General features: G+C 43.9%; 1 pseudogene across 1 annotated transcript in view; it reads left to right on the top strand.

The window, feature by feature from the left end:
- The window catches only part of LOC123092320 (protein SUPPRESSOR OF QUENCHING 1, chloroplastic-like), a 29412-nt pseudogene extending 6225 nt beyond the window's left edge, over positions 1 to 23187 (top strand). The window contains exons 10-28 of the transcript XR_006444471.1: positions 1054 to 1131; positions 1525 to 1585; positions 1701 to 1776; positions 3224 to 3334; positions 3944 to 4039; positions 4857 to 4979; positions 5815 to 6012; positions 6212 to 6313; positions 6623 to 6687; positions 10226 to 10319; positions 11489 to 11646; positions 12251 to 12300; positions 12381 to 12502; positions 12702 to 12809; positions 20860 to 20952; positions 21154 to 21190; positions 21318 to 21565; positions 22283 to 22432; positions 22833 to 23187. The product of XR_006444471.1 is annotated as a protein SUPPRESSOR OF QUENCHING 1, chloroplastic-like (transcript). The remainder of the gene's footprint in view (positions 1 to 1053; positions 1132 to 1524; positions 1586 to 1700; positions 1777 to 3223; positions 3335 to 3943; positions 4040 to 4856; positions 4980 to 5814; positions 6013 to 6211; positions 6314 to 6622; positions 6688 to 10225; positions 10320 to 11488; positions 11647 to 12250; positions 12301 to 12380; positions 12503 to 12701; positions 12810 to 20859; positions 20953 to 21153; positions 21191 to 21317; positions 21566 to 22282; positions 22433 to 22832) is intronic.
- The last annotated feature ends 883 nt before the right edge of the window (positions 23188 to 24070 follow it).

Raw genomic sequence — 24070 nt, 5'->3', positions numbered from 1 at the left:
GGTGCTCCGGACTTAGGGCGGCGGTCAGCCTCATGGTTCGTTGGCTGTGGAGGATGCGCACTGACCCACTCCGCCCTTGGAGGGGTCTGGACTTGCAATTTTCCCAGGATTAGCGGGAGGTGTTTGCTGCATCCACCAAGATGGGCATTCATTGGTTGGTGATGGGGCTCCACCCTCTTCTGGGAGGATCGCTGGCTTGACGGTAGAACCATTTTGCAGATTACACATGATCTCCTGCTTTTGGTCTTAGGGCGCACTAGAAACGCCGAACCGTCCGAGATGCCTTGCCCGACCATCGCTGGATCACGGGCATCAGGGAGGATTTGAACCCCCTAGTCTTGTGGCAGTAGGTCCAGGTCTGGTGGTTGGTGCGCAGGGTGCAGCTATCTAATTCGCCGGATGTCCTTCTGTGGCATTGGACGCCCGACGGCCAGTACACGTTTAAGAGCTGCTACGGTTCCTTACTTCAGGGGTGGTCGGTGAGCTCTTGGCTCAACTGGAAATCTTGGTGCCCCCTTAGGGCCAAGTTCTTCATGTGCTCGCCTGCCAGGATCACTGCTGGACCACTGAGAGGCTAGCTCGGTGTGGTCTGCAACAGGCAAGTTGTGTGCTTTGCTACCAGTCCGAGAAGACGATGGCGCACCTCACTGGCTGCTCCATTTCTGCACGGTGTGGCATGAGGTACTCTCCTGGATCCGATCGATGGCCTCTCCTCCCGCTGCCGGGGATTTAGTAGGTTTAGCAACGTTGCCTTGCATGTCAATGGCTAACACTAGTCGAATAAACCTAATAGATTTGTGGTGTTGGCTTCTGGGTTGAGGGTCGATTCCAAAGTTTCTAGTAGTAAAATAACAACAGTTTTGTTGATCCATATGAAGGAAGCACTGATTCATATTGCAGTTCTATTTCTCCCATATCAATTTCTACAGTTTATGCTGCATCTTGAAGTTTCTGCTTCATTGTGCACAATTGTACACTTGCCATGAAGTAAATTCTTTCAGGCAGGAAGTGTTTCTTTTAGATTAATTTGTCGGTTTCGTTTAATTTATTCAGGCAATGCAGTTCGCATCTCCTAAAGGTCTGCTTAATTTTTTACGGGTGGGAACAGTTCAATTTTTGCAACTAATGAAGGTAAGCACACAAATATTCAACCCCATATGGGATTTGCAAGTCCATTAGTGATTAAAGAAAGTACGTTGAAGTCTCGTTCAAGTATAACTGATGAACCTAGTCAACTTTGACAAAAATAAGACCATGAGCTATTACGCCAGATTTGCTCTCAAGTAGTTTCAGACCCCATCTGACATAACATCATGGTGTCATCTTAGGCAGTTAGACTGTTCATGCCAGCTTTTACTGTAGCGAATCCAATGTTTTTTTTTTGCAGCACGTCGAAAGATGATTGAAACTAGCTTGGAAGACGTTAGATCCAAAAACTAGTTGTTGATTTCGTCTCATCTTTCTCTTGCAACTGGGAAATCTGTTGCTATGTTACATGTTGATCTCTCTGCGCGGTTTTTGTAGGAGAATCACTGTCATCAAGAGTTCAGCAAATAAAGAAGTATTTAGCTGATTTTGAAACTGGGTAGGTAACTGGCTACCTGCATATTCTTCAATTTTCTAGGCCTGTAATGCTAGAATGTGCTTCATGGCTAAACATGTTTAAAGTAACGCTAACACACTTCCAAAATTTTCTATAGGGGCTCTGCCACTTACGTACCTGAGTTCCCAAGAAAGCTCGACTGGCTGAATACAGCCCCACTTCAGTTTGGAAGAGTAATTTTGAACCCATTTTAGGTTATTCTCAGTAGCTGCAACTTTGCTACAGTACCACATGTGCCATATTTTCTCCTATTGGATCTTTCAGTTTTCATGGTAGTCTTTATCTAAATCTCACCTACTCACATTGTCACAAGTTTGGCTATAATTCTTATCCGATTGAATATGAAACATAAATGCAAAACATGAATGGGGTGGAAGGGATTTGGAGCAGACAGCTTGTTTCTGTGGTCTGATTGTCAGCTATATTGCCAGTGACAATGTTGTGTCTACCAAAAACATATAATGGAACATGGTATGCTATCCTGCAACAATTTCTACTGGTAAATACTTCCAAATTAAAACAGTAAAATCCCGTCACATACAAACACCTGATTTAAGGATCCCTTTTATTCATATATGATAGATTTGGACCTGTTTTAGAAACCTGGGATTACAATATATACTTCATTTGCGAAAGTGTCAAGTCTGTTACAGGATATTTGCTCTTTCAGTCACAGGTCCAAACAAATATACCTTGGTAACTGTTGACATGCTATTGCAATCTTTAATGTCTCTTCAGTTATAGTTAGAAATCCTAATATTGCGTACCACAAAGTCACAGCTTGCGAACTACTCCCTCCGTTCCAATTTACTCGTCGTGGTTTTAGTTCAAATTTGAACTAAAACCATGACGAGTAATTTGGAACGGAGGGAGTATCTGCCAAATAGCTGGGTTAAGATAGGCAGTAATGTCAATCTGAGTTTCTCTAATCTGCCATGAAAAAAAAGTTAAACCAATATACGCCTATTCAAGGTCAGAAAGCTCCATTGATGATGTTCAAACTTTGGTGCATATGCAATTTTGGTGAGCAAACAATCGATTAAAGATTACTGACAGTTGTGTAAAACGTGCTGAACATCATAACATGTTTGCTAGGGACACTGCCAACAGAACCAGTTGCAGCGAAACATATGTTTGGCACTTCACTGTGATGAAAACTTTAACATTTTTTTTCTTGATGAGCGTAATTTTTCAGTATGGAATTGCAGCGATGTATCCTATCCGGGGAACCTTGACTATTTATGCTTGTCATCTTAGTAGTAGTCTTTCAGATAGTTTCTGCAGCCCCAGTATGTTTTAAGATCTTATGCACCTACAGAACTAAAAGGGTTGTAGAAATGAGAGATGTGTATTAATTTGGATACAAAATCTTCAATCTAGCTGCAGTTTGACTGACTCAAGTGTCAGTTTTGCTGTAAGCAATAGACTTATCTGTACTTAGTCAACTTGTTGTAGTTACTGTTAGTGGTAGCATTCCTTCCTCTTGCTCCAGAGAAGGCATCTGTTTCAGATGGGTTAATTTCATTTTTCTTTAAACACGATAAATTATTTTCCTACCATGGGATTTAGGCCTCTGGAACTGCGACAATAATATTGAAATAATTCCTATGCAAAATGCAGGATTTAAAAGGAAGAGTAGTCGTGTTGGATTTTTGGACATACTGCTGCATCAACTGCATGCATGTCTTGCCAGACCTGGAGTTTATAGAGAAGAAGTATAAAGATAAACCTGTGAGCTTCTGCTTTTGTCTTCACACGTTGCGCAAGAAATGATATTTAGATTACTAGTTCAGGTCTTAATACAGAAGTGCAGGTTTTAGAAGCTGTGAATCCTGATATGATTTCTAACACAGCAACTTTGGTATTTGGGTGCTGTGAGCCTTGACATGTATACTCTTTATGTTATCTATTATCAGAAATTTGCTGCGTTTTGGTTCACCTTGCTATTTTCAGTACTTTGATCACGTCGTAATCATTAGTTTTGAAACTGAAAGGCTCCCTATAATTTCATACTGTAGGTCTTCTGATTGAGTTGTAAACTGCACTATATTAGAGTTCGCTACCATAAAAGTGTTAACTCGTGAAGTTGTTAGTACAGCCCTCTCCTCATGCAGCTACTGTTATCTGGTGTTCCTTATTTCTAACGTTGTACTTGTGCGTATATATTGTCTGAAAATTTGTCACACCTGCTCTGGCATTATTATCGGCACAACTCATGACACCTTACTGCTTAGCTGATCATGATGCAATTAAGTTTAAGTGTTTTTTTGTCACTTAAAGACCTTGATAAGTTGGAAGATGGATGTATTGGATATTTACATGTTGCTTGACCCTGTGCAGTTCACTGTTGTTGGTGTGCATTCTGCCAAATTTGATAATGAAAAAGATCTTGAAGCCATCCGCAGTGCTGTCCTGCGCTACAATGTTACTCATCCAGTAAGGCAACAGCCATAACTCTTGAAATGTTCAACTGGAGAGCATCATTCAAGTGCCTTCACGTGCTCAATTTGCAGTCTCACTTTGGACAAGTACTCGTTTATTTCTTTAAATTTTATATGTACACAGCAGTATGCTAGCTGCACAGTTTTGGTTTTGGGCTTTTGGCTTTTGGCATCGGTTCTTAGTTCTTCTGTTTCTTCTTGTAGCTTTAGCCTGCTTTTGTTTTTTTAGTTCTCTGTTTTTTCAGGTTGTTTTTCTGCTGTAAGACCTACCTTCATTTCAGCGCTTTCTTCTAATATAAAATAACACACACTGGGGTGAGTGATCAAGAGAAAAAAAATGTGCCGAGTATTTTGAAAGGAGAAGTTGGATATTGGCCACTTCAAAGAATGAGTTGCTACTGACATCTGGTCCCTTAGGTCACATGTCATTGAGATTTGTGGTGGCAAATATCCATTTTCCCCAAATTTCCCCTTTTGCATCTCGTTCGTTTCCATGCATTTCTATTACCGGTACAGGTGCATATCATTATTGTTCAGAATTAGTTGTTTAGTTTGTAGATGTCCTGTTAGTATTTTGTCAGGCAACCTTGCTGTTGGCAGTTGCACTTATTTTTCTGTTCAGTACTTTGTTGTACACGAGACTATCTGCTTATGCAAGAATATATGTCCTCATGTGTGTTCTCTAAAACAAATATCACTTTTCTCAGTCAGTCTCTTGCCATTGTAACTATCATGTGTTTTTCCTGTGCGCACGTGAGACCGTGTATTTGCGCACTATGTAACTTATTTGACCCTCCACCCTTTCATCAAAGGTTGTAAATGACGGTGACATGTACTTGTGGAGAGAACTGGGGGTGAACTCTTGGCCGACGTTTGTGGTTGTCGCGCCCAATGGAAAGGTTCTAGCACAAATATCAGGCGAAGGCCACAGAAAGGTACTGATGGACATCTTTTCCAAAGATGAGACTCAAGTCCTAAGTCGTGTGTTAATGTTCTCATGTATAAGCTATCTGTTTTTGCATGCTTTAACCCTACAAAAAATATTTACTAAATGCATTTTGAAGAGTTGAAGCATTAGCAAGGAGTAAGGTTTCAAAAACTTAATTCTATATTTAGAACCAAGCAAATAAACATTTACAAACTCTTGATGTTGTGTGTTGATTTACAACTGCTATCTGTGATATACCAGCAAATATGCTATGCTGTCTGGCATACCAACCTCAACCCCCAAATAAACTTGAAATGTGCATATTGCTGAGCATAATACGAAGGTGGAGTGTGTTTAATCACTGTTGTTCGCTGATCTTTTGCCTTGGATCAATGCCAACAGATAAACACGAAAGTGCAAAACATGGATTTAGCTTATAAATTTGAATGATTTTGATATTTAATGTAGATGTGTATACTTGCTTACTTATTCTCACCGTTTTTATCCCCTAAAAGTTACAAACTTATGTTAGTATAGTAATACTCACTCTATACTTTCTTACCACGACACTTATTTTGGAACAGAGGGAGTACTTCTCTTCCAAAGCTCTTCACTACCACCAAGAAATATAATATCAGTTGTTGCTTCCACCACATCTACCCTGATATATGCACTTATCTGCATACCCTTTCAAATGCATGTCTTTTTTAGGTTTCTCCATACAGTGATGCTATCTAATCAAATGTAAAATCATTTCCAGGAACAAGCCATGCTGGATTATTTCAGTGTGGTTGTTCATATGCCAATGTCCTGTCAATCGTTCTTAACCATGTTCTCTCCAGGACCTTGATGACGTAGTTGGTGCAGCACTTGAGTTTTATGATGAAAGGAAATTACTACAGAATAATTCCCTCCCCTTGGCATTGGAGAAGGACAGGGATGGTCGATTAATAACTTCACCACTAAAGTTTCCTGGGAAACTTGCAATTGATGTACAGAACAATCGATTATTTATATCAGACAGTAACCACAATCGAATTGTGAGTATTTGTACTTTTACATTGAGTATCTATTTCTCAGTTCCTGCGATTGTAATACACACATTTCTCCTTAATTAATATACACCTTAGAAAACAATATGTCATTAACATTATTTGGCAACTTTATTTCACATATGAAGCCTACTTTACCTTAGAGTGTACTGAGCTGTTTGTTCTATCCTCATTTCTGAAACTTAAGGTGGTCACTAACCTGGACGGGGAATTTATATGCCAAGTTGGAAGTTCGGAAGAAGGACTACTTGATGGCCAATTTGATACTGCCTCGTTTAATCGCCCTCAAGTAAGGAACATGGCTATGTTGTGTCCTTGCAATAAAATTCTGCTCTTACAGCTGCTGGGTACTGGATTGGTGGTACCATGGCTTTACTAGAGTAAAGATCTGGAGATGCAATATCTCTGCTGAATGTGAACAGAGGGCATTTCAATGTCCTTCAAAACTGATGTTTGTTTTGGCAGGAGGCTAAGCTATCAAGATCAGCTTTCCCTTCATGTGTTTCTTAAGAAAACAATACATGTTTCATTGAATTGAACTTGCTTTTGTTGTTCATTTTTATGTAATGATCTCATGTCTCTTGCGATGAATTTTCAGGGTCTTGCATACAATTTCAAAAAGAATATCCTATATGTAGCGGACACTGAGAACCATGCACTGCGGTGAGTACTACCACTGACTTAAGTTAGGATGCTCAGTTCATATTTTCCGGGGGGGTAGCCATTAAGTGGTAACATGAAAAGTTACTTATTAATGTACACTTATGGCTTATTTTAAAGGGAAAATATCCTTATATGCCATTGAATAAGTTTCAAATCATTGAATTTCCACCAAATAACTGCTCCTTTCATACCCTTGAAGTCGTGAAAGTGATACCTTCCATCTGCCACTGCTACCAGTCACAAATGTGACTTGGCTACTGTTAGTTGATCTGTATTTTGTGCTATTGCCCAAAATGCCAAAAACCCTCTCTGCATGACATGGTCTTTATACCTTAATTTTATCTTTGAAGAGTAGCTTTATGTGGGACCATTTAGCCTTACGCAGAGAGGGCAATGGGAGGTAGGCCCTACCTTCTGTTCAGAGCAAAAGAAATAGATAGAGAACAAAGACATGACAATCGCTCTCACAGCAGCGGCAACAGAGGATAATAAGACCCAAGAAAGAGCAAAAAAGAATTGCAGGGGAGATAAAGCAAATGGTGTTAGTGGCGGCTGTAATGGGCGAAGGTAGCCTAATGTCATGTACTCCCTCCATCAGGTGAAAAAGTGTACATATAGAAATTTTAGGACAAATTATGGAGTGGAGTAAAAAATGCATTGGAAAGGTGCAAGCCACAATCTCTCTCCTCTTTAATTACCCAACCCCCAATGAGCTAAGTGCATGTAGAAATTAAGGAGACCATGTGTATAATGTTATTGGTCTTGATTACGGTGTGAGGAGAGTGAAACATTTTTTTTCTACTTTAAAGTGCATTAGGAAGATAGAAGTACACTCTTTTGTGGACAAATTTTAAAGCCAAATGTACACTCTTCACCGGACGGAGGGAGTAGTAGTTTTTTTTTTGACTGTGAAGACAGTAGGAAAGGCTCCTACTGCATATATATTACTTTGTAATATGGGATACAATTACATCTGGGTGGTACATACAAGGGGGGGGGGGTGGATACACCACAAAGTTACAAGGAAGTAGCAAGCAACTATTAGATGGAATCTAAGAGTGCAGTAATAAATTGCACTTTGGAGGGATGCACCCTATATCTAAGGTTGGAAAAGTCCACCTTGAACCTCTGTTTCCAGGACTCTACAGTAGGCTTCACTTTTCTGAAATAGTGATTATTACGCTCTTTCCATAGGCTCCATGCTGACGTCAGGAAATAGTCCATCCACAGCTTACGGGGTTGTGTGGTTTTCTGATGACTTATCATCGCTAGTCTGTGATCATGCATGGACCAATGGGAGCTCAGAGATCTCCAGCATTCCTGACTGGAAGTGCAAAGAAAAAACAGGTGTTCAACCGTTTCTTCAACGTGTTGGCCACACAGAAGACAGTCAAAGTTGGTGCCAATGTTGTAGTGCCTCCTTTTGAGCATATTTCTGGTGTTGAGGCGGTCAGCAAGCAGGAACCAACCGAAGACCTTAATCTTGGGAATGCAATTGGCTTTCCACAACCATCTAAATGCCTCATGGGCGATCACCTCCCGAAAGTAGAATTTGTAATATGAAGAGGTTCTGAAAGTATTGCCTCCCCCCCCCACACTGCCATGTGTCTTGAGTAACCAAAGGGGTGATCATGGCCACATCAGCTTGTATGTCTCTTAGTTCATCACGAGCTTGTATTGAGAGGGGGAGGTGAAAGTTTTGATGCGAGTCCGTTGAAGTCAGAAGATCTTCCACCGAGATGTCTTCAGATATAGAGTAAGAAAAGGCTCTTGGATATGCATCAGCATAAATGGTTTTGTTCCAATTGTCCTTCCAGAACAGAGCAGAAGATCCACTTCCAATTTTGTGTCACACCACGGTAGGTAGGCATTAGTTGGATTAAATCTTTCCACCAGAAGGATCCGCAAGGGTCATGTGCGTGTGGGATTGTGTTGCCGTAGTAAGACTCCCAGATCTAGTGAACCCAAGGAATATCGTGCCTGTTGTAGAACTTGTGAAGAAACTTTAGGAGTAATGCATCATTCTGAATCCTTAAGTTAATGATACCTAAACCCCCACTCTTCTTGGGTCTGCACACTATATCCCAAGCAGCCAGAGAGTTGCTCTTAAAGCCATCGTCAGTCTTTTTTTGCCACAAACAGTGCCGTCTGATCTTGTCAAGTTGGGCACTTGGGCCACAATTCTCGGGGGGAGTCAAATGGTGCCCATCGAGAACATGATTAATGAGGTGATCAATGAGTTCATGAGGATAGTTTGCCAGCGTACGACATCATAGACATAGCAGCTGTGACATTTCTCTCAGCTTTGCAGACCAATGGAGTCAGGTCTTGGACTGACGGTCTAGTGGTGCCCAAAGGAAGTCCTAGGTACGTTAACGGCATGGAGCCTACCGTATATCCAAAGAGGTCAGCCAGATCTTTGCATTTATCAGGTGGGGTGTTTATCGGGACTATAGTTGATTTATGGAAGTTGATCTTGAGACCAATGGACGTGGCGTAGTCCTTGAGAATTTCCTTGATGTTGGTAGCTTGGCGGAGGCATGCAGGCATAATGATGATCGTGTCATCCGCATACTGTATGACAGGGTAATCTCCAATAGTGTGTCGAATGGGGTATTCCAGGAGATTTCTACGAAGGGCATCATTAATAGCTGTCTGAAGCAGGTCCGTGGCAATGACAAAAATAAGCGGCGATAGGGGATCACCTTGCCTCACACCACATTTGCAATGGAAGATTTTTCCTGGTGTGCCATTAAGCAGGACAGAGGACTTCCCAGATGTGAAGATGCATTGGATCCACTGAATCCATTTGTCATTGAATCCTACATTTTTCATAATTTCTAACATAGCCGAGTGCTGAATTGTGTCAAAGGCCTTGGCAAAGTCTAGTTTCAGTAGGATTATCTCTTCCTGTGACATTTGACATTGGTGTATATATTCGAAAGCCCACGCCAGACAGTCATGTATCGATCTCCCACGCAGGAATCCGTACTGATTGCGGTGAACGATCTGTAAGATGATTCTTTGGAGACGGTTGGCCAATAGTTTAGTGATCAGTTTGAGGCAACAGTTGAGCAGAGTGATCGGGCGAAAGTCGTTGACCATCTCTTGATAGTTATTTTTTGGGATCAGTGTAATGTAACCATAGTTCAGGCATTCCAGGTCTAGTTCCCCATCGGGCGAAAGTCGATCTGTAGTAGTTTTTTGTAGGAAAATTTCCATAAAACTCTGCATTGAGCAAGCATATTGCCCGTTGTTATTTCTACATGCATTAGAGATTTTGTATAGACCTCTTCACCCACCTATGATTTCTCCTTCTCCCTACTCTGCACCGGCTGGGATCATCTCCCCTCTGCCCTGGCTGTTGGCAAGACTGTTATTGCTGCGGAAGATTAACTAGTTCTGCTGCTTGTTCTTTTCTAGTGATATCTTATATTGATTACACAGTCAATTAGCATGGTTAACCATGTTCGCAGATAATTCTTATATTCCAAAGTATTGCTTTTATTGACATGAATGCCTTTTTATCCTTATCCAGAGAGGTTGATTTTGTTAACGAGACTGTCAGAACACTAGCTGGAAATGGGACCAAAGGTTCCGACTACGAAGGAGGAGGCCGAGGAACTAATCAGGCATGCTTGCACGTTCTTTTTAACATGTACTCCCTCCGTCCGGAAATACTTGTCATCAAAATGAATAAAAGGAGATGTATCTAGACGTATTTCTAGATACATCTCCTTTTATTCATTTTGATGACAAGTATTTCCGGACGGAGGGAGTATTTGTATTGGAATCATGAAACTGAATATGGATTATTTTGCATGCAACTGCAATGGCACATATTTTTACTGCTGCCATTTCTGTTCTGTTCACCTTGATTATACTAGTTGCACGCTTCCACTTGCAGTTTCTGTAGTCAAACAGAACGTTGATCACTTGGTTGACTCTTATGCTCAGACCAGAGAGATTATACTGCTCAATTCTAATCCTTAATCCGCACATGAGCTGAAGCAGAGATAGTTAACAACAAATATCTGTCATACCCTGGCGGGTGGTGTGTTCTTTTCTGCTCTTGGGTGCTAGCTGCTTGTCAATAGCTCATCTTGACTGCCTTCTAAGGTCCAGCTTCGTAGACTGGGATTGATTGTAGTGTTGTGCACCTGTATTACCGCAGTCCTGAGATCTATGTTAAAGATAAAATCTACAGTCTCCTATCCTATCCACCCATTATGCTCCAGATTATCCAGAAAACACTATTCTGCGGCAAAGACTAAAACAGTTCCCTATCCTGTCACACCCTGAATTGTGATATTTGATGTGTTTGTGTTTGTTCATGCATAGAGTAGAACATTAGGTGAAAATGGTGCCTACCATTTCACACCTACCTTTTTGTTTTAAGATACCTGCACCTCGAATATGAACTGATAAATGCTGGTCATTGCCAATGTGCACAACCGTGCGATCCATTTCCAACATGATGATGACATGTGTTGAGAACCATCCGCATTGCAGTGATTTTAAATGTTAGAGTACGCATGCATACATTATCAGATCATCTGAAGATATTCTATTAAAAGTGTTGATCGATGGGATGATGTAAAGCCTGATGACCTGATGCTTATATTATGGATAGTTTGAGAAAATATAACTCCACAATTTCAAAAAATGGGCGGTTATATAATTTAGCATTATTTCATCTGTGGGGCATTTTATTGATTAGCTTAAAACTATTTATGGAAGTTAATTATCAAACTTGATGTTTTTAGAAGGCAGTTAGCCTGATTTGGAAGTGTTATTCTAGGTTCTAAATTCACCATGGGATGTCTGCTATGCTCCCTCGGAGGAGACCGTGTACATTGCGATGGCGGGACAACATCAAATCTGGAAACACAACACCCTTGATGGTGTAACTGAAGTTTTCAGTGGTAATGGCTCCGAAAAAAATCTGAATGGTTCAAGGTAATCGTGTTTCCCTTTCAGCCAGGAAAGTAGTTTGTAAGCTGGCGTCTCTATGGGCGTACAGTGCCAAAGCATGTAATTTGTAGCTGTGGTTATTTAACAATGGACTGCTGTTATCTGATTGTTTCTAACAATTTATTTAATTATGTCTCACTGGGAGATTACATGATAAATGGATCCATATGACTATTAGATGAATGAGTATGGCAGCTTTTTTCTATTGTGTCTCCTTAGGAAGTCAGGAACTCATTGTGCACTTGACATGTTTGTAGACAATAACTTGCAGCCTTGTGTTGATGGTTTCTGTAATTTCAATGAGTGTTAGAACTGGACAACCTTTCAGGTTATAGTCGTGCTTTGTATCAGTGTATAACTATTCTTTGGTTTGAAACCTTTTACCCTGTGTTGTGCTACCTTGGGTTCACATCTATGCTGGGTGACAACTAACAACAAGGTTTCCATATGCATTGTTGATTTACTTAACAACATTACCAACTTGGGCCTATTCACACTGATAATTAGAAGTTTCCCATCTGGCTGCTGCAGTGTTTTGGTCCTTTGATGTACACACTATGATTTCTTAATTAGTTGTTTCATGTTGCAGCCCCACCAACACATCGTTTGCGCAGCCATCTGGGATTTCATTGGATCCTGGTATATTTTGCGTGATTACCATAGTACTACTTTTTATCTGAGGCCACAGAGTCCTGATTTGTATGGCGTTACCCACGCAGAACTGGAGGAGTTATTTGTTGCTGATAGTGAAAGCAGTTCCATTCGAGCTGTTAATTTGAAGTCAGGGGGGTCAAGATGGCTTGCTGGGGGAGATCCAAATTTTCCAGATAATTTGTTTAGGGTATTTCTCTCACCTTCTCTCTCTCTCTCTCTCTCTCTCTCTCTCTCTCTCTCGGTACCAAAAGATGTATCCCGAAAGATGTTATGGTTTATTGGTGGAGCACTGACCTGGTCGAGCATTTTAAGTCATATTTATTTTGTTCTGTTGTAATTTTCTAAATTTATCCTATTAAGAGGTAATTATGTTCCCTTCTGTTCAGTTTGGCGATCATGATGGGACTGGCTGGGATGTGCTACTCCAGCATCCCTTGGGTGTTGTCTATGCTAGCGATAATCAAATATATGTTGCAGATTCCTATAATCACAAGGTAATCAATCATCTTCTGACACTATCATGTGAATTTGCATCCAAGAAACAAAATTTGCATAATCACAGTTGAGATTTGGAGGATTCTCAGAAATTCTGACCAGTTCTGATCACTAAATACATATTTATAATATTGTGGAAAGTTTAAGTGTATATAGTTTTTATTTGACCCATGACTCAGCGGTAATCGGAAACTTTTGCCACCACAAGGAGCCGGCTGTAAATTGTTCTTGGCTGCCTTTGTGCAAATGGATCTACTCGGATCAGGCTTTCGCCCTGCTTTATATATAAAGCACAGGGCCAAATGATACATGATGCTGAGGAAGCCCTCAGAAGCTGATCAGAAAAGAAAACACGACACACCACACGAAGACGCAAAAACAGCACAAGAGTGCACAACCAGACACTGCCAGAGTGCTGTCCTGTAGAGGCACAGGAGTAATGCCGACACAACCGATAACCACCCACACTCAATGACGCCTCCTACAAGAAGGTACCGATGCCACGCGCCGCCGCCGCGTCTGCCGAAGCGGACAAAGTCTTCGCCCTGAGTGTCGAGGGAAGGGACCAAGGCGGTTCCCCAAGAGGAACGCGACACACATAGGCATTGCCACTGCGGACGCCAAGGCACAAATCTTTTGATTGACAACGCCCCTACCCACCACACCGGGAAAAGGCTAAAGACCCACCCGATGTGGGGGCACCCGACGTGTTGAGAACTCCAGATCTAGATCAGGGCTATGCCGCCACTGCCGGCGACAACTTCGCCAGGACTACACCGTACACCTCGCCACCCACATGATTGAAGCTCGCCGCCAACACATGCCTCAACGTTGCTTGCTGGAGAGCCAACCGTGAAGCCTGCCATCCAGGGCCGCTGCCCTGGCATCCATGGCTCCAAACCCGCCCCCGCACCAGGCCTATGGCCACCGATCACCAAAGGAACGGGCGGATAGGCACCTCCTTTCCCACCCCTGGAGAGCCCCAGGCTCATGCCCACTCGAGCATAGTCAGATCTGAATACCGCCACCCCCACCCTGCCCCACCTGGGCCCGAGCACCCCGGTGACACTCAGCCACCAGAAGGGAGGAGGGGGTGAATCCGTGGCCCGCAATGAATCCACAGCCCTCGGTGGCGATCAACACCTGGGAGAAGTCCAGCCCTTCGGCCACGGCCCGCTCAGATGGTTTGGAGGGGAGCTGACTGTTAGGAATGAGCAACTTGTATTCCCATGAGGCCATAGGCCGATATATATATACATGTACATGTGTGGAACATATGCAGGAAACCCCTTATACAACAGGATAAATACAAAGGGGTACATGACTTATATTATAACTCTTAACAGCCCCCCTCAAACTCATGGTGGATGAACAACACTAAGTTTGGAGAGATAAAAGCCATGTTGTGCTCTAGTCTGGGCCTTCGTCAGGAAATCCGCCAACTGTAACTCGGAAGGCACATACTGAAGAGCAATAACCTGGTCCTGCACAGCAGTGCGCACATAGAAAGCATCAACACCAATATGCTTGGTGAGCTCATGCTTCACAGGATTGCGCGCAATGCTAATAGCACCTGTACTGTCAGATAAGAGCAGAGTCGGTATAGTGACAGAAACACCAAAATCCTGAAGTAACCACCGTAACCAAGTCACCTCTGCCGTCAAAATAGCCATGGCTTGCAACTCAGCCTCTCCACTCGAACGGGAAACTGCAATCTGTTTCTTCGTCTTCCAGGCAATGAGAGAACCACCAAGAAAAACACAGTAAGCAGAAAGTGAATGGCGATCTGAAGGATCACTAGCCCACGTAGCATCCGAATAGGCCTGAAGCTATAAAGAACTGGAGCGAGGAAAGAATAGACGGTGAGAGATTGTGCCCCGAAGATATCGGAGAACACGAAGTAGATGACTATAGTGGACCGAGGTGGGAGCGGAGACGAACTGACTCGGAATATGAACCGGATAAGAGATATCCGGACGAGTGACAGCCAGATAGACAAGACTGCCAACAAGATGACGATAACGCGTCGGGTCAGGGAGGGGATCACCATCAGTAGCACGGAGGTGAACATTGAGCTCCATAGGAGTCTCAACAATGCGCTCGTCAGTAAGAGCAGCACGAGCAAGAAGATCCTGGATATACTTTTCCTGGGATATAAAAAAGCCATCAGAGGTAGAAGAGACTTCAATCCCAAGAAAGTAGCGAAGAGGTCCAAGATCAGACATAAGAAACTGCTCACTAAGACGGGCCTTTACAAAGGCAATATACTCGGGGTCATCCCCAGTGATGATCATGTCATCAACATAGAGAAGAAGAGTCCGACCATGAGGAGAAAGGTAAATAAACAATGCTGGATCATGAGCACTTGCTGAAAAACTAGCGGCAGTGACCACAGAGGCAAAACGCGCAAACCAGGCACGGGGGGCTTGCTTAAGGCCATAGAGAGAGCGACAAAGACGACATACCATGCCATCAGGAACTGAATACCCAGATGGTGGCTGCATGTACACCTCACGCAACTCACCATTAAGAAAGGCATTCTTAACATCAAGCTGAGATATAGACCAGTGGCGTGCAGAGGCAACGGGAAGAAGTGTACGAACAGTGGTCATATGGGCCACAGGAGCAAAAGTCTCGTCATAATCACGACCATGCTCTTGCTGAAAACCACGAGCCACAAGACGAGCTTTGTGACGCTCAAGAGAACAATCAGAGCGAGTCTTAACCTTGTAGACCCACTTACAAGTGATGGGACGGACTCCGGGAGGAAGAGAAACAAGATCCCAGGTACCAATGCGTTCAAGAGCAGCAATCTCCTCTGCCATCGCAAACTGCCATTCAGGATGAACAACAACCTGACGATAAGAAGTCGGCTCAAGAACAGCAGCACCAGCGGTGGGAAATCCAAAGCGATCAACAGGCGGACGAGGACGAGAACGCAAGCCATAAGTAGGCTGAGACGAAGATGACGACTCATCCACAGAGGCATCCACAGGTCGTGAACGACGAGTGTAATGCTGAGTAAAAGATGGAACAATAGAAGGAGGAATCGCCAAGGTAGAATCGGGGGGTGGCGACGAAGAAGTCACCGGAGATGAAGGTGTAGAATCCGGTGACATGCTAGGTGAGGAGACTGGGGAAGATGGTGGCTGCAAATCGACTAGAGGTGGAGAAGCAGAGGGAGTGGAACGAATAGGCACAGGCTTGACGGGGGTGATAGGTGAGTCAGGAAAAGTGAGGAAAGAGATATCTTCCACTGAAAAAGTCGAGGAAGATGGGCGTGGGTAGAAGGGACGAGACTCATCAAAAGTCATGTCTCGAGAGATACGCATCCGACGACCGATAGGATCCCAACAACGATAGCCCTTGTGCTCATCACTGTAGCCTAAGAAGACACACTCAACAGACTGAGCGGTCAGTTTGGTGCGTTCGTGAGGGGCAAGAAGAACATAGCAAACACAACCAAACAAGCGAAGCATCGAATAATCGAGAGAACGATCAAAAAGACGCTCGAAAGGAACACCACCCTGTAGAGCAGCGGAAGGCTGTATATTGATAAGATAGGTGGAGGTGGAGACGACCTCAGCCCAAAAATGAGGCGGGAGAGAGGCAGCAATCATCAATGCACGAGCCGTCTCAAGATGTCGATGCTTTCGCTCAGCCACACCATTCTGAGCATGAGCACCAGGACAAGAGAATTGAGAGAGAGTTCCTTGCTTAGCAAGAACACCACGCAACATCTTACGACCTCAGCCCAAAAATGAGGCGGGAGAGAGGTAGCAATCATCAATGCACGAGCCGTCTCAAGAAGATGTCGATGCTTTCGCTCAGCCACACCATTCTGAGCATGAGCACCAGGACAAGAGAATTGAGAGAGAGTTCCTTGCTCAGCAAGAACACCACGCAACATCTTAGAGATATACTCGCTAGCGGAGTCAGCACGAAAAACACGAATGGGTGAAGAGAACTGAGTATGAACCATGGCAGCAAAACGCTTATAAATAGACAACATCTCACTACGAGAAGTCATGAAATAAAGCCATGTGTAACGAGAGAAATCATCTATGAAAATAATATAGTATTTATGACCACCTTTCGAAGCGAAAGGAGCCGGACCCCATACATCAGAATGGACTAAATCGAAAGGACGCTTAGACACTGACTCACTATGTGAATATGGTAACTGAATCTGCTTGCCAAGACGACAACCCTGACACTCTAAAGAGACATCGCCTGAGACAGACCCCAGAAGACCTCGACGAACTAAAGACGACAACCGAGAACCACACAGATGACCAAGTCGATGATGCCACTGCTTGAAGGAACTAGTAACGGAGGCGACCGGAGCGGAGGAACTGGCGATGGTGGTGGCAGCGGAAGGAACATGAAGCCAGTCCAACTCCCAAAGACCCTGAGAATCACGGCGGCGAGGGCCAGCCCCAACCAGAGTGTGCGTGCGACGGTCCTGGACAGAACAAGAGTCAACGTCAAGGATGACGCGACAACCAGAATCAGTAAGTTGACCAGCAGAAAACAGATTCATGGTAAGTCGAGGAACATGAGCAACATCAGGAACAGAATAAGGAGTGGAAAGATTGCCTCTACTAGCAACAGAAAGTGGAGTACCAGCAGCAGTTAAGACATGAACAGGAGAATCCAGCGATCGCAGAGAGGACAAAGTGGAAGAATGAGAAGACATATGAAAAGAAGCTCCAGAGTCCAGAACCCATGGGGATGTACCTGACTGTGTAGAGGGCGGTTGCTCAGGGCGGGAAGCATCAGTCACAGAACCAGCAGTACCCGTCGAGGAAGAACCTGAAGCCGCGAGCAGACGCTTAAGTCTCAGAATATCCTGCTCAGTCAAAGCAATGGCTGAAGCTGTCGAGGTAGATGACGAAGTCCCTGAAGATGATGATCGTGCCTTGCGCAGGTGTTTCCTCTTCGTGTAGCACTGGGACTCGATATGACCATCATTGTTGCAGTAGTCGCAATGTGGACGGGGGCGACCTGAGCCTCCAGAAGGAGTGGGCAAGAGTGGCGGAGCACTCGAGCGAGAAGAGGTCGGTGCAGCAGGTGGCGTGGAAGAAGACCGAGTAGCGAGCACAGAGGGAACCTCCAGCAAACCAGCACCACGTAAGCGAGTCTCCTCAGCACGAATCTCAGAAAGCGCCTCCATGAGAGAAATACGGCCACGAGCAAACAACTGAGCACGCCCGGGCTCAAACTCCTTACGGAGCCGAGACAGGAACTCGTAGACGCGATGAAACTCCAAATTGGCCTGGACAGCCTGGCAACAGGGGCAAGTACGACAACCAGCACTGCGGAGAGAATCAAGCTGGCGCCAGATAGCAGAACTCTGTGCGTAGAAGTCATCAACAGTAGAGTCACCCTGCTGAAGAGCATGCTCCTGACGGACCACAGAAAGGTATAGGGCATCACCAGAGGGCTCATAGCGCTGACGAAGACGGGTCCACATCTCAAAGACAGTAGGAAGACCCAGAAACTCAGAAGCAAACTGAGGCAGAACACTAGCAGTGAGAACAGCTGCAACACGAGCATCATCATCAAGCCACTGGGTGTAAACAGACGGAGCACCATGATACGTCTGAAGAGCCTCCTCATAAGCCAAAACCCTCTCATCATAAGCACGATCAGCAGCCTCATCAGCAAGCTTAGCCGCATCCTTGGCGGCCTGATTAGCATCCGTAGGAAGAACCAGTGGAGTCGGCGGAGTAGGGGCAACCGGAGGAACCGGACGTGGCAGACAGCAGACCTCGCCAGAAAGAACACCCCAGAGACGGATGCCACGCATGTGAATGCGCATGAAGCCAGTAAACTCGGTGTAGTTAGTACCATCAAAGATCACCGGACAACGAGGGACAGCAACATATCCCGATGCAGTAGACATTTTTCTTTTAGGAACGGATATCCGAGATCAGCAGGATCGGGAACGGGATCAGGGAGCGGCAGGCAGAACCGCAGGGCCCGGCGGAGAGGAGATCGTGGCCGACTGGAGAGGAGAACGGGAGGCCGCAGGAGAACGAGCGGCGGCGGCGGGAGTCCCCTGCCTGCTTCGAGCGAGCAGGGAGTCCTGCGAGCGAGCAGCGCCCTGCCTGCTACGAGCGAGCGTGAGATCCGGGGCGCCTGCGGGACCAGCCCCCTGCTTCGGCTGCGATTCGAGCTCCAGAAGAAGTCGGGCAGGAAGCGGGCGAGCGGGCAGCTTCGATCGAGGGCGGGCAGGCAGCTTCGATGGAGGAGAGAGTTGAGCGGCCGTGGGGACCAGCAGCAGGAGCGGACGTGGGAAACCGACGGCAGAGAGAGAGAAGCAGCCGCGGCGCCACGGGAGGATCAATCACATGAGTTGCGGGGTGTAAAAAAATTGACCTAGCTCTAATACCATGTTAGGAATAAGCAACTTGTATGCCCATGAGGCCATAGGCCGATATATATATGTACATGTACAGGTGTGGAACATATGCAGGAAACCCCTTATACAACGGGATAAATACAAAGGGGTACATGACTTATATTATAACTCTAACACTGACCTCGATCGCCGCCATAGACAGAAGGTGAAGGAGAGGACCGCAGCGCCGCTGGGGCATCACCGCTGGCCGAGCCGGCCCTCGAACTCACCCACCGCCAGCCAACATCCACCACCATGGTCCGCGCAGCCGACCAGCAGCCTGCAGCCGCTGACCACCGGCGAGGACGCACCCTGCCACGCCCGTGCTGGATCCGACCGCGAACAGCCAGGTCCGGCCTTCATGCACCCCACGCCGGAGAGGAGGTTGCGCGCCGCCCACCTTCGACGATCTAGAATGGACTTATTTCTTTTTTAGTAGTGTGCTAGAATGCTTCATAGAGCCATGACTAAAGTAGAGTCTTCTTTACCAAATACCAGATCCAGTTGATTAAGGACCCTCTTATCTGCGACCATTCGCTGGGAGGGGGTGGCATTTGCGAACGTTTTGATGGCAGTTTTAGTTTGTCAGGGGGTGTCAGTTTCTTCAGAAGAGCATGTCATTTTCTGGAATGAAGGCTCAGAACTGCCATCCTCCCAGAAAATGCCGTGTTCTGAAAGAAACTGCCACCCCCGATACAACTAAAACTGCCAGGAAAAACGTATGAAATGCCATGCTCTCCCAGCAAACGGTCGCCAGTTAGCTTTTCCGTCAGTTGATTAATAAATGAGTGATTGCAAACCTGAATGTTGTCTACAGCTTTACTCATTAAGGGACACCTCCCAAGGGAACATAACTCAGGTTTTCCCCATCAAATAAGTAACCACAGGACTTGTCAATTGCTCGGTTTGCTCATAGAACTCAATTAGTAGGTGCAATCTGGATCTCAGTTAGATGCCATGCAGAGTAATTATGCCTAATCATCTACCAGCATGTGACTGGACATGGGTTGCCCCTTAGCACAAGCAATATGCCCCCAAAAAGCATAGAGGAAACAGAATGCGTGAGTAAAACTTCATAGCAGCAAACTACACAGGTTGGTTCTATAAAAATACACAGGCTTTTTCATGGGGTACATAATTGGAAATAGATTAGTCTTAGTATGTACTCCATGAAAACAGATGGACATATGCCTAATCCTTCACCAACTTTGCATGTGGCTGGATGTACTATTGTATTGGAGGCTAAATTAGCTCTGGTCATAAATTGAAAAAGAAAATGGACAACATCGATACAAAGAGCATCCATCCACAAAATTCTAAATATAAATTCAATCCACACACTCAACGAGAAACAAAAATATGAATCCTGTTGCGAGTACTTAATAGTACCAAAAGCTATTATTCACACTAAATTTGAATTTGCTACTACTCACTATCAATTTGGATATGAAATTTTGTGCTACGGTAGATGAATTTCTTCTAAAATTTCATGGCCATTAGAGATGGTAATTGTGCCTCTAGTTCATTATTACACCTCTTGTGCCTACTGCACACAATATGCCCTGATTCTTTTGCCTCTTTCAACCACTATTGTTTTGCTGCAAGATACGCTATTATTTTCATGTTCTTTTCTGAAACTGCAGATAAAAAAGTTAGATCCCGTCACAAAAAAAGTTACAACGATTGCTGGTACTGGACGTGCAGGATACATGGATGGTGATGCCTTGTCAGCTCAAGTGAGGGATCACTCGACCAATCTCTATTGTCTGCATTTACTTTGATATGCGATGCTTATTAATTAAAAATACCACCGTAATCAGCATTCTATACTAGTTTAACCATAGGTTGATGGAGTATTCTTTATGTTACTATCTGTGAAAAGAAATATTGTCTAGGAAGCGCTTTATGACACGAATGTTTTGAATTGGCTGATGCAGCTATCTGAGCCAGCAGGACTTGTTGAAGTTGGAGAAGGTAATACTTCATTTTATTTTCTATGTTAAGTTGTTAAATACAAGTGTTACAAATATAATCTTATTCCCTATATTATTTCTCTTTTAGGTTAACTGAGGGTAATGCTTGTGCTTCTGATATCTTGCAGGAAGATTTCTTGTAGCAGATACAAACAACAGTGCAATCAGATCTATAGTTCTGAATGAGAGAGGTGCTGAGGTGCGCACACTAGATTTGACTGGAGTGCAGCCGCCATCACCAAAACCGAAGGCGTTGAGACGCCTAAGACGACGGTTATCAGCAGACACAAATGTTATTAATGTTGATGGTGGTTCCTCAATGGAAGGATATGTGTCTCTTGCAATCTCAGTTCCTTATGGTTACCATTTCTCGAAGGTCCAAATCTTCTCAGGATTTTATCTTTTGCATCATAGTCTCTCGTAGATGGTGCATGATAGTTATTTATAGTTGCTGAAGGTCGTTTGCTATTTATAAGAGTTTCGTAGGTGGGCACTTGTCAGACCGCTGTTAAAATCTAAAATGTGGAATTTCGTGAAGCTATCTTAGTGTGGAGTTCTGTGATAGTTTATACAACAAATGTAGAGTTTTGTGAAACTGTACACATTATAGTGTGGTACAAATTCAAAATTAGCAGCATTCTTCATTTGATTGTGTGACAGCATCTCATCTCCGTACTGCCTACAACATGTTTGTTTTGTCTTGATGCTTTAAGGTTCATGCTTGCAACCTCCATATTCTGTACGAGCACTTCTGTTTTCAAAGAACTGGTCTTGTTAAAAGGCTTGTGCGATATGTTCATACAGCTTAGCTGGACTGGAAACCTGAAGGTACCTTTTTTTTTCCAAAACGGATGAAGGTACCTGATTCATGTATGAAGTCTAGGACAGTAAGATATGAACAGGGATAACGGTTAATCAGATCTAACATGTTACATGCGATTACTATCATGAAGTATATTTGGGTTAAATGCCAGTTCAGTGTTTTAGTAAACATTTCTTGAAACAGCTCTGTCAACATGAGCTGCTTCAGATGATAAATTTGCTTGTTTTCAGTAGACTAAATCTTCTTTCTTTTTTTACCTCTGAGAATCAGGAAGCTCGCAGCAAATTTGATGTGGAAACAGAACCAGCTAATGCAATTGAGATCGAGCCAGTGAATGGATCTCTAAACTCAGATGGGCAGGCGTCACTCAAGTTCAAAAGAACATCATCATCATCATCAACAGGAAGGATCAACTGCAAGGTAGAGATATATTAAACCTTCAAGCAACAGTTCTGTTTAATTTCTTGGATCATCGGTGAACATCACACTGATCTTTTCCACTCAGTGATAGTACCGCATGATCTTCTAGCAAACACTACAGCAGCACATTATATTTTCTATAAAGAGGGTCCAATACAGGCCACATGCATAGAATCATCTCGAATCTATGTGGATACGTCACTGATTTAGGACACAAGAATTCCTTTTGCATCATTGATATCTTCAGATCATGTGACGTGGTGCTCATTTTTATTCAATGGATGTATCCTGGTGTTGCACTTTTGTGACATGGGTTGTACTTTTGGTGCAAGCACATAGCCGAACTAAAGGAATTCTTTTCTAAGATCATATTGTGAGCATTTTGTATTCCGATTTGCAGGTTTACTACTGCAAAGAAGATGAAGTTTGTCTTTACCAATCTGTGGCTTTTGATGTCAAATTCCAAGAGGGGGTACCCAGTCCTGCACCAATTACTCTAGCCTATACTGTGGTGCCGAGAGATAATTCAGGGAGTTCGCAGTTAATGGCTGCTGGTAAGAACTTGTAAGGTATAGTTAGATCCAGGGTGGTTGCGTACCGTACATTCTTGTCCTGAATGTGATTTTGCCTCTAGTCTATGTTGTGTGGCTGACATGCAGCCTCACCCTTGCTCCACTCATATCCCCGTGGCTGGTGGGACATCAAACGTGATTAGTTATATAATATTGCCTGTCCATTGATTGTTTGAACACCCATATGAAGTCCATTTGTCATCCAACGAGAATCATCTTTATCCAAATCACTGATGAATTTGCTTTGCACTGAACAAACCGAGTTCAGCATGCATTGTAGTGGCGTGCATGTGTTTTGAAAGGAGGATACATGTGTGATCCTCACCCTTTTTCTTTGCACAAAAGCTCTTGGGGATCGGAAATTTTTATTTCATTTAACTGATTTATTATTAGTCTTGCACATGGGCATCTAGGGGCAATCATTTGATTAGTTATCCAATTAGGGAGTTGAGACGTGTCTCATCAAGAATCTCAAGTTTGGATATCAACATAGAGAAAGGGTGTTGAGAAGTCCAATAAAATAAATAAATGAAGACACACAAACGGTGTTGATGTCCATGAATACAAAATTTAGACATGTCAACCTAGCATTCAGTTTGTACTGATCCAGACGTTATGTACCTCCTGTCAGTTTTGTTTGTTAGGAGCGACATGAAGAACAATATCAGCTGTCATGGCCCCTTCCTGTCCAACATATAAGTATGTTAGCTGATAGCTCCTTCAATTTGTGATATTGCTTATCATGGCCGGTATCGCTTCATAATCAATACATCTTGCACCATGACCATTATTCTCCTGTGAAGATATCAATAGGATTAGATTGCAAGCAGCACTGGTTCAAGAGCGTGGGAAGGAGGGATTCCATCAAGTTTTTTGTTAAATTGTGATCCAAATTATAATATGTTGGACTAGACGTAGTACAACCGGTGTGGGCTTTTGTGTTGACGTCGACGCGTACGAGTACAACTCGTTTACTTGTCCTCCAAGGACTCTCATGTATTGCCCTCATATATACTCCATGTAGTCGCACATCAGACGGTCTGTCGTCTCGTGCTTGTAATACTCC

This window comes from Triticum aestivum, chromosome 4B (assembly GCF_018294505.1).
Source record: "Triticum aestivum cultivar Chinese Spring chromosome 4B, IWGSC CS RefSeq v2.1, whole genome shotgun sequence".
In the NCBI taxonomy this organism is placed as follows: Eukaryota; Viridiplantae; Streptophyta; class Magnoliopsida; order Poales; family Poaceae; genus Triticum; species Triticum aestivum.
Note: the sequence above shows the minus strand (reverse complement) of the source record. Positions and strands in the feature narration are given on the sequence as shown.